The 7,951-nt window shown below is 28.8% G+C and overlaps 1 protein-coding gene across 1 annotated transcript in view; it reads left to right on the top strand.

Moving 5' to 3' along the window:
• Positions 1–7,951, top strand: part of LOC106678241 (proton-coupled amino acid transporter-like protein pathetic) — a 230,208-nt gene that overhangs the window by 141,278 nt on the left and 80,979 nt on the right. The window contains exon 3 of the mRNA XM_014416656.2: positions 4,499–4,545. The gene's annotated coding sequence lies outside the window, so the exon portion shown is untranslated. The remainder of the gene's footprint in view (positions 1–4,498; positions 4,546–7,951) is intronic.

The raw sequence follows: 7,951 nt of genomic DNA, 5'->3' as shown, positions 1-7,951 counted from the left end.
ATTAAACGTATCAAAATAGTAAAAGAAAACTATATATTGTTAATCAACGTTTCGCCCCACTTTGGAGGGGTTCGTTAGGGCTGTCAGATTGAAACTGGTTTAATCACAGCCCTGAAAAGGTGAGCGAAACCATTATTGAGCGATTTCATATGGTCTACTATCTTTTTCCATTATTTTATTTTATTATTATTATTATTATTATTTATGAGTAGATTTAATTAAGTATCTAGGGATGGTGAATAAGGGAAAAAAAATGACATAAATTTACAATTATTTTCAGTGAGTTGAAAACATTTTAGCTTTATATGCTATTTGTCAAGATATGAAATGAACTTTGATCATTTAAATATATAATAAATAATCACCTATAGGTAATAATAGAAGTAAGATGATTTGATTGTGACCAAGGCTAGATGGAGAGACCTTAATACAAATATCTAATCTTTAAAAAAAATCCTTAAATAAACACCCGAACATTTTTTTTTTTTAATTTAAAATAAAAATTCCGATGATGAAATCCATCAGTATAATAACATAAAACAATCTAAGACATTTTTAACCCTATCGAAATTATTTATTTTTATCTTTATAAACCTCAAATCGGATAAAACTGCTAATAAGATAAGAATATTTCTATCTCTCTTTTTTTTATGGTATTTCAGTGAGCTTAAAATAGTTTGCAATTAATAGAAAATATATTTGGCTCTCTCTTTCTTCAGAAAGGTAATTATTCTCCTAAAATGTATGACCATTAGCAAGTTTTACTCATTAAATGACATTAATATTGTAATATATTAGCAAGAATGACAAATAGAAGAAAATTATATGTCATATATAGGTTTTTGTTAACAACAGCCTGAAGATGGGGGAAATCTCCCGAAACGTTGCTGATGATATAAAATAAACTATTGTTTTTTAATAAGGAAGAATTTATGTCATTCACTAAATCCTTTTAATTCCATAAGACTCTTCCAGTAAAAGGATTATTAAATTTAAAATAATATGAAATAAAATGAAATATTTAAATTATAAAAGTTAAAAAAAATTGTTTGGTCATAAATATGGATTAAAATATACATTAAATTATATTTTTCATAAATCTATTATAATAATTTAATTGCGTTTTATTATTCAGTTATTTCAAAATATTTGACATTTTGTTGACCGGTGATCGACAGACGGAACTGTTCCTGTGGAGGAAAAACTTTATTAAAAGACGAAGTTGTGTTACACAAGTTCATTGGACTGCTAGTCACACAGGATACTTATTTTAGTCTAGTCACACAAGATTTTTAATCTTACGATAAATAATCCTACACAAGTGTACCATAATAATTATGAACATTAGCAATATATAACATTAGAACATGACGTTTTGTTTTTTTTTGTTTCATCTCTTTGGTGCTTTTATCTTTTTTTCAAATTTCAAACTAAAACCAGAAAGAGTTGTTCTTATATTTAAAACAATTCTCAGGCCACTGCTGATGTACAGCTGTGAAGTCTGGGGAGCGACATCCTTCATGAAAAGAAAAAACTACAATCTTTTCAAAATAAGAAGTCCTAAGAATCGCACTTAATGCTCCCTGGTTCATAAGAAATAGCCAATTGCATCGCGAATTACAAATGGAGTCAATAGAGGATCACATCAAAAAACGGTCAATGAAGTTCCACTCCCAGTTGCCGACGGTTAAAGTAGCTCTGACCTACAACCTGGGAAACTCAACCTCAACCCGAAGACTGAAGCCCAGACTGCTGCAGGACATTCTGTTACAAGTTTTAATAAATATAAAATTAATTCATAGTCACACTACCACAATTTTACTTTTTATTATTACTCATTTTATTTATTCATTATTATTTTTTTTTCTATTTTCATCTCTCGTCCCTTTTTCAAATTAACTTGTTTTTTTCACTATTAGAGGCCAATTGTTTCTTTTTTTTAAGTGTACCAATATCATTATTTTTTGTTATTAATTTTACATTCCTCTTTTATTAAGAAGCATTACTCTTATCTATTTATTTTTTTTCTTCTTTTAATAACAATATTGTATATAGTTAGGGGTGTCTTTTGAACGAGACTATACTCTCCCCATAATCAACTGTTAAAATATATATATATATATATATAATATAACGGTTATATCAACCATGTAAGGCACATACCAGACCGATCTGGTATAAAATAAATAAATATCTTTTTTTACCCGTTTTTCTCCTTTTTCCCCTTTTTCTTTTTCTCTTTTTCATATGTTTTCCCTCCTTTCTCTTTTTTCTCTTTTTTTCATTTCCTACCTTTCTTTTTCGTTTCAACCCAACGTGCCTTTAACAGAATTTTGGATAAAATAGGGATAGAGATTAAGTAACAAATATAAATTTTTTTTTAAAATATTTTGAAAATAATATAGAATAAGTATTAAAAATATATAAAAAAATAAAACATTAAAATAAAATTAAGAATGACCTTGATGATTGGACAAGTAATATGTTTTAATACAGAAGGTTGAGGTGAATCGGATAGTTTTATTATCTATTTTGTTATTATTAATAAAACTACCATTATTGAACAAGATAATAAAAATATATATTAAAAAAAACTTATAAACACATAGTATTAGACTGTGAACATGATTATTAGAGAAAAAAGAAATTTAAATTGGTTTTTATCAGATAAATTTTGTGTAATTTTAATTTTTAAAGTCTGGCTATTGTTTATTGGTATTTCTAAGTAAGATGTTTTACATTGCACGAATTAGTTTTTTCTTCATTTTCTTAATACTATGATGCCTATGTATGTATTGTTGGTTTTGAAGATCAATCGATATTACAACTTTATTTAGTTGACGTTTCGTAAGTTTATTGTTTGCAAAGTCATGCCCTGCAATGAAGAAAAAACCCATTTTTTAGAACAAAAAACTTTCTTTATCTAATTGCTATAGAACTAAAAGTAGATAATGTAATTTATATTAATGACTAATACAATTAAAACATTGTTAAATAAAAACATTACATACAATTGTCTATTACATTGTGTACAAACGAACTCCAGGTTTGTGCCAGAACTGAAATAGAGCTAATGTTTTTTTTTCTAATTCTATTTAATTAAATCGGTACCAATACAACCCATGAAGGGCCAGGGATTCAGTACTTTGTAAGGGAGTACTGTTACTAAACCACCTGTTGTGCAAGGAGGTGATTTGGTCAGAATCACGCTCCACCGCAAGAATTTTACCCAATTAAGGAGACTGGGTGGACCCCAGACGGGCTCTACATTACACGACTACAGTGTAACAGAAAACAACTTTCTGTCTAGCCGGATTCGAACTCGAGTCCTTGGAGCTAATAGCCATACTTTTTTTTTATTTATTTATTGATATTTACAACTGTATAAAAAATACAACAAGTAAATTTGATCATAATGGCATAATGATATGATACAGCATGTAGAGAAACTACCCAGTCGTAGAACTCTAAAAACAGTTTACAATATAAGGTCACGAGGCCATCTTCTTTTCAGGCCCCTTGGAGGATTGCCAGGAATGGAAGAGGAAAGCAAGGTTAGAAACTAGTGGGTTTGGGTGGTTAGGGAGTTTATTATGGAAGGAATAATATCGGGTTCGGGCTAGATCGGTTACATAAGGAACATTTAGGTCTTTATGGATGGTTTTATTAGTAACAAAATAAGGAGAATTGAGGATTTTACAAAGGGACCGAGAATACTACCTTGAGGATAACACCAGCGGATTGAAAATAGAGGGATGAATAGGAACCATTGTGGTTTACTTGGAATAATCTATTAGTAAGAAAGGAACGGATGATGAGAAAGTATGTAGGAGGTCTATGATCTAGTAACCTATAGATCTATAGTAATCTTTTAAATTTCGCTTAAACTTGTTTTTTCCCGATGTATGATTCTTGGTGCATCAAATTTGAATTTATGTCCTGTTAGTCTAAATGTGTGATGAGAGTAGTTTTGTCAGGTTTTTTGGTGGTTATTTGAGGCTGTAATAGAGATACAACTAACTACTTGATATTTTCTTGTGAAGTTCCAAAATAGGATTTCCCGCATTTCTAAGAATCATATTGCAAAATTAAAAATTTCTCCCATTTACAACTTGTGTTCACTCGAACTTCATTTAATAATTTTAAAAATCCCCCAAAAAAAAAAAAAAAAATGAAAATATGACGATTCTAAACCTAGTAGAAAAGTGTCTTAATAAGATAGTTTCAATAAAATTGAAATTATTAGGTTATTCAATCCTCTTCTTTTTATTATCTTGTTGAGTAAAATATTTTTAAAAAATTATATTATTTCAAACAGTATATTCTTTCAAAATAAGAATAAACTTTAAGCAATAAGCAAAAGCAATACTTTTTCCATTAATGATGCATTGATATAAAATACATTTGGAATTGAATATAATATAATATCACATGCATACACCATTTTAATTGAAAATTCGCTCGTTTCTCAGCTAACTCTATTTTTTTTTTGTTTCAGGAGTAACTAGGAAATATTTATGATTCAACTTGATATCGCTTAAAAAGGTATGTACAATAAAAATTGCCGATAACTGTTTTCTTTCTTATATTTTTACAAATTATATCTAAACATTTATAAATATTCTGAATTTTAAGATAAGCGTCAAGCTAGGGTATTAATATTTTAAGACAAAATATTTCAAATGACAATGAATTATGATTGTAAATCATTTCTTGGAATCTTAGGACATCCTATTATTATCATGCGATTGATTTACGAGAACGAGTTTTTTTTAATTGGCGTAGAACTAAAACGCCACGACCCTTTTATCACGAAGAGAGATCACAAGTTATAAAATCAATAGTCTGCATAGCAGGCAACCGGATTTTGTTTACAATTCTAGAAAATAAATTTGCAATTTAAATTATGCTTGCAAAACAGGACCCTGTCAAGTCGTGGATGAGATGGCCTATATATATTTAACATATGCACACGCTAAGATATAATTACAAACTGGAACCAATTTTAAAGAACCAGACATGTTCTAGCCTCGATTATATATCAATGAATAATTAATAAAATAACTAATACTATGCATTTAGTTGATTTTTTGGTGGATGGATTGATTTTAAGTGAATTCTTTGTGAATTTTTATATTAGTATTATAATAATATTTATCCACACAATTATTATTTATTTCAAAATTTTCGGCCTCAACAGGAACAAAACCTATGTTATAATGAAATAAAATGAGAAATAGTTTATTATTCTGGTACTAGACCACTATCAACAATCATAGGGTAATTTTAATTATATAACATATATTAGCAAAAACAGTGTGGTCACGGAAACACCATTTTATCCAGAGATAAAAAAAAAATTAAAAAACTAATTGACTAAATGCATAAAAAAAAAAAAAGTTAGTTCCATCTGAACTATTATAATATGAGATTAGATTGATGAAGTAAAACGTAGTTAAATATGAGGGTTTTAAACGAGAGAAGGGTTGGCACATGACGTATGTTAGAAGGAATGGAGTTCCAGCGATATGCAGCTCGGATAAAAAATGACTTATCAAACGCTGCTGTTCAGTGAGGTGGTGATAGATGTGAGATTAACGGGACCTGGTAGTACGGGATTGGATTGAGAATTTGATTTGCAGATTTTCTAGGATATAGGAGGGGTGCTGAGTAATAATTACTTGGAATAGAAAGAAAGCTTGGAAATGAAAAAAAAACTTGGCATCCGAAGTATGGATAGAACCACTTCAGCTGGGCATATAAATAATATGGTACTATAGATCCCTTTTTTTGGCACTCAGGAACAAAGGATTTTGACAAGTGGGGTATCAAAAAAAAGAGAATGTCATAGAGAAATGATGTATCTCGATTTCCATTGTAAAATTCTTTCAAGAACTTTAGTATAAGTTACTCAAGAAATTGAGAGGTTTTAAAACTTGAACAGAAGGATCGATACAGTAAACATTGGGTTTTAAAGATTTCGACACATCAATACTAATATACGCTCTGTGAATTAAGGCTCCAAAATATGAAGCGTTGTTGAGATAAGGCATGAATTAGGTACGGGTCAAACCTCATTCAAAGCCAACAGCCCCATGGTCTTGCGACCATTGGGAGAACCATTCAGTCCAATTTTATTTTTGATAGCTCAAATTATTTAATTAGACACCGTGAATGTTTTTGAAACATGTCCTGCTCAAGATTCTGAAAATTGTTGCAACAAATGTGTTTAGTCAATCCATCTGTGCTTATATAAAAATATTTAGGGCTAAACAAATTAAATAATTAATTAGGTTTTTATTGCTTAAATTACACAGCGATATTCCAGGATATTTGGAACTATTCACTCTAAAAATATATTTAAAAAATATGTCTGATTCTGAATAATTAATGTTTATTTATTTTTTTATTACAAACTGTTCAATAGCTTTCCGATTTTCATATCTCAACTTATTCAAACCCGCTGGATCCTACAAAAATTTTGTATCCCACCTAAAATATATTTAAGGCCTAGGTGTAAAGTCTCAGCGAGAACAATTCAGGGTCAATATAAATTTAGGAGTAGCTGAATCGAAACTATAATGCTCAAGTAATATTTTCCTGTTGGACAAAGTAATTACTTATTACGTAAACTGTTACTTAAAGATTGTCATTATGAAGTATGCAGCTTTACTAATCGTGTGTTCTGAATTGTATTTCTTGATAATATCATATTGTCTTATAGATTTCGAATGAATTAAAGAGAAGAAGGAAACTTAATGTAAAGAAGGAAATCAATTGTTCTCTTAAATCTTTGTTAGAGGTAGCTAAGATAACGCCTTAGCTTTATCGGCTATAGCGGACTCTTTCTCTGACACGCCCTGTCTTCATTACATATTTTTTATTTAGAATTAAATCAAAAATTATTAATTACATCCTTAACAAGTTTTGGTTTAAAAATGTAGTAAATTTTAACAGATTTCAACCACGAAACTACAAATATTATTTTATGATATATTATATTATATTGAGTGTGTATTTTTATGTTATTATATTACAATTTAAGTTAATCAGTATAAATTGAAGAAGGGTGCTATTTTTTTAATCTGAAATATTGTTCTAGTTTCTACAAAAGCAATTATTATCTGATAAGGTTTTTACTTTTTTTCTTTCCATATCAAACTAGGGAAACAATGGTTACAACATGGTTACAATTTAATAATATTTCACTTTTTTACAAACAGCAAAAAAATGTTTAAAATTACTAGATATATTTACTCATAGTTACTTGATGATTTAAAAAAATATAGCTCAAACTTAATTGATTTAATTTCATAGCTTAAAAGACTTTTATGAATGAATACATTCCTTATATAAATAGTGAAACCTAAAGACAGACTATCTTAAGTGTATCGGCTGACATAAATAACGGAATCGATAGGCCTATTAGAAGAAATCTAGTGAAAGCTGGATATAATCTGTCAACGTTTTGGTCCGATTCTGGATTCCCTAAGGGCACGCCTATCGTTTCTCTGTGCCTTAAGGGGGAGAAAATAGGTGATTGGTTGGTCAATTTAAAAAGGCCATAAATGGAAGTCCACCTATTATTCAGAAATAAGCGAGATGTTTGTAGCTGTGAAAAATTTAAACCAATTTTGAGTCGCAACAATCAGTTTAAATGGTTTTATTTTATCAAAATTAATCGTATTTAGATGTTAGCTACTAGTCTCAATAATTTTCAGATGTTACAGGCCACTTTATTTTTTTTTTTTTTTTTTTTTTTTTTTTTTTTTATGTTTTCCACTTAGCTCCTAAATATAATACATTGCAAGAATTAGATTTATTTATTGATAAATATTACAATCTCCCACACAGTTGTGGGCAATAGGTAATAGTGATGGATGATCTCATACATACTAAAATTAAAAAAAATAATAATAGTAATAAAAAAATAAATAAATAAAAAATAAAT

Source organism: Halyomorpha halys, unplaced genomic scaffold, assembly GCF_000696795.3.
Source record: "Halyomorpha halys isolate HHAL.00 unplaced genomic scaffold, Hhal_1.1 Scaffold130.1, whole genome shotgun sequence".
Taxonomy (NCBI): Eukaryota; Metazoa; Arthropoda; class Insecta; order Hemiptera; family Pentatomidae; genus Halyomorpha; species Halyomorpha halys.
Note: the sequence above shows the minus strand (reverse complement) of the source record. Positions and strands in the feature narration are given on the sequence as shown.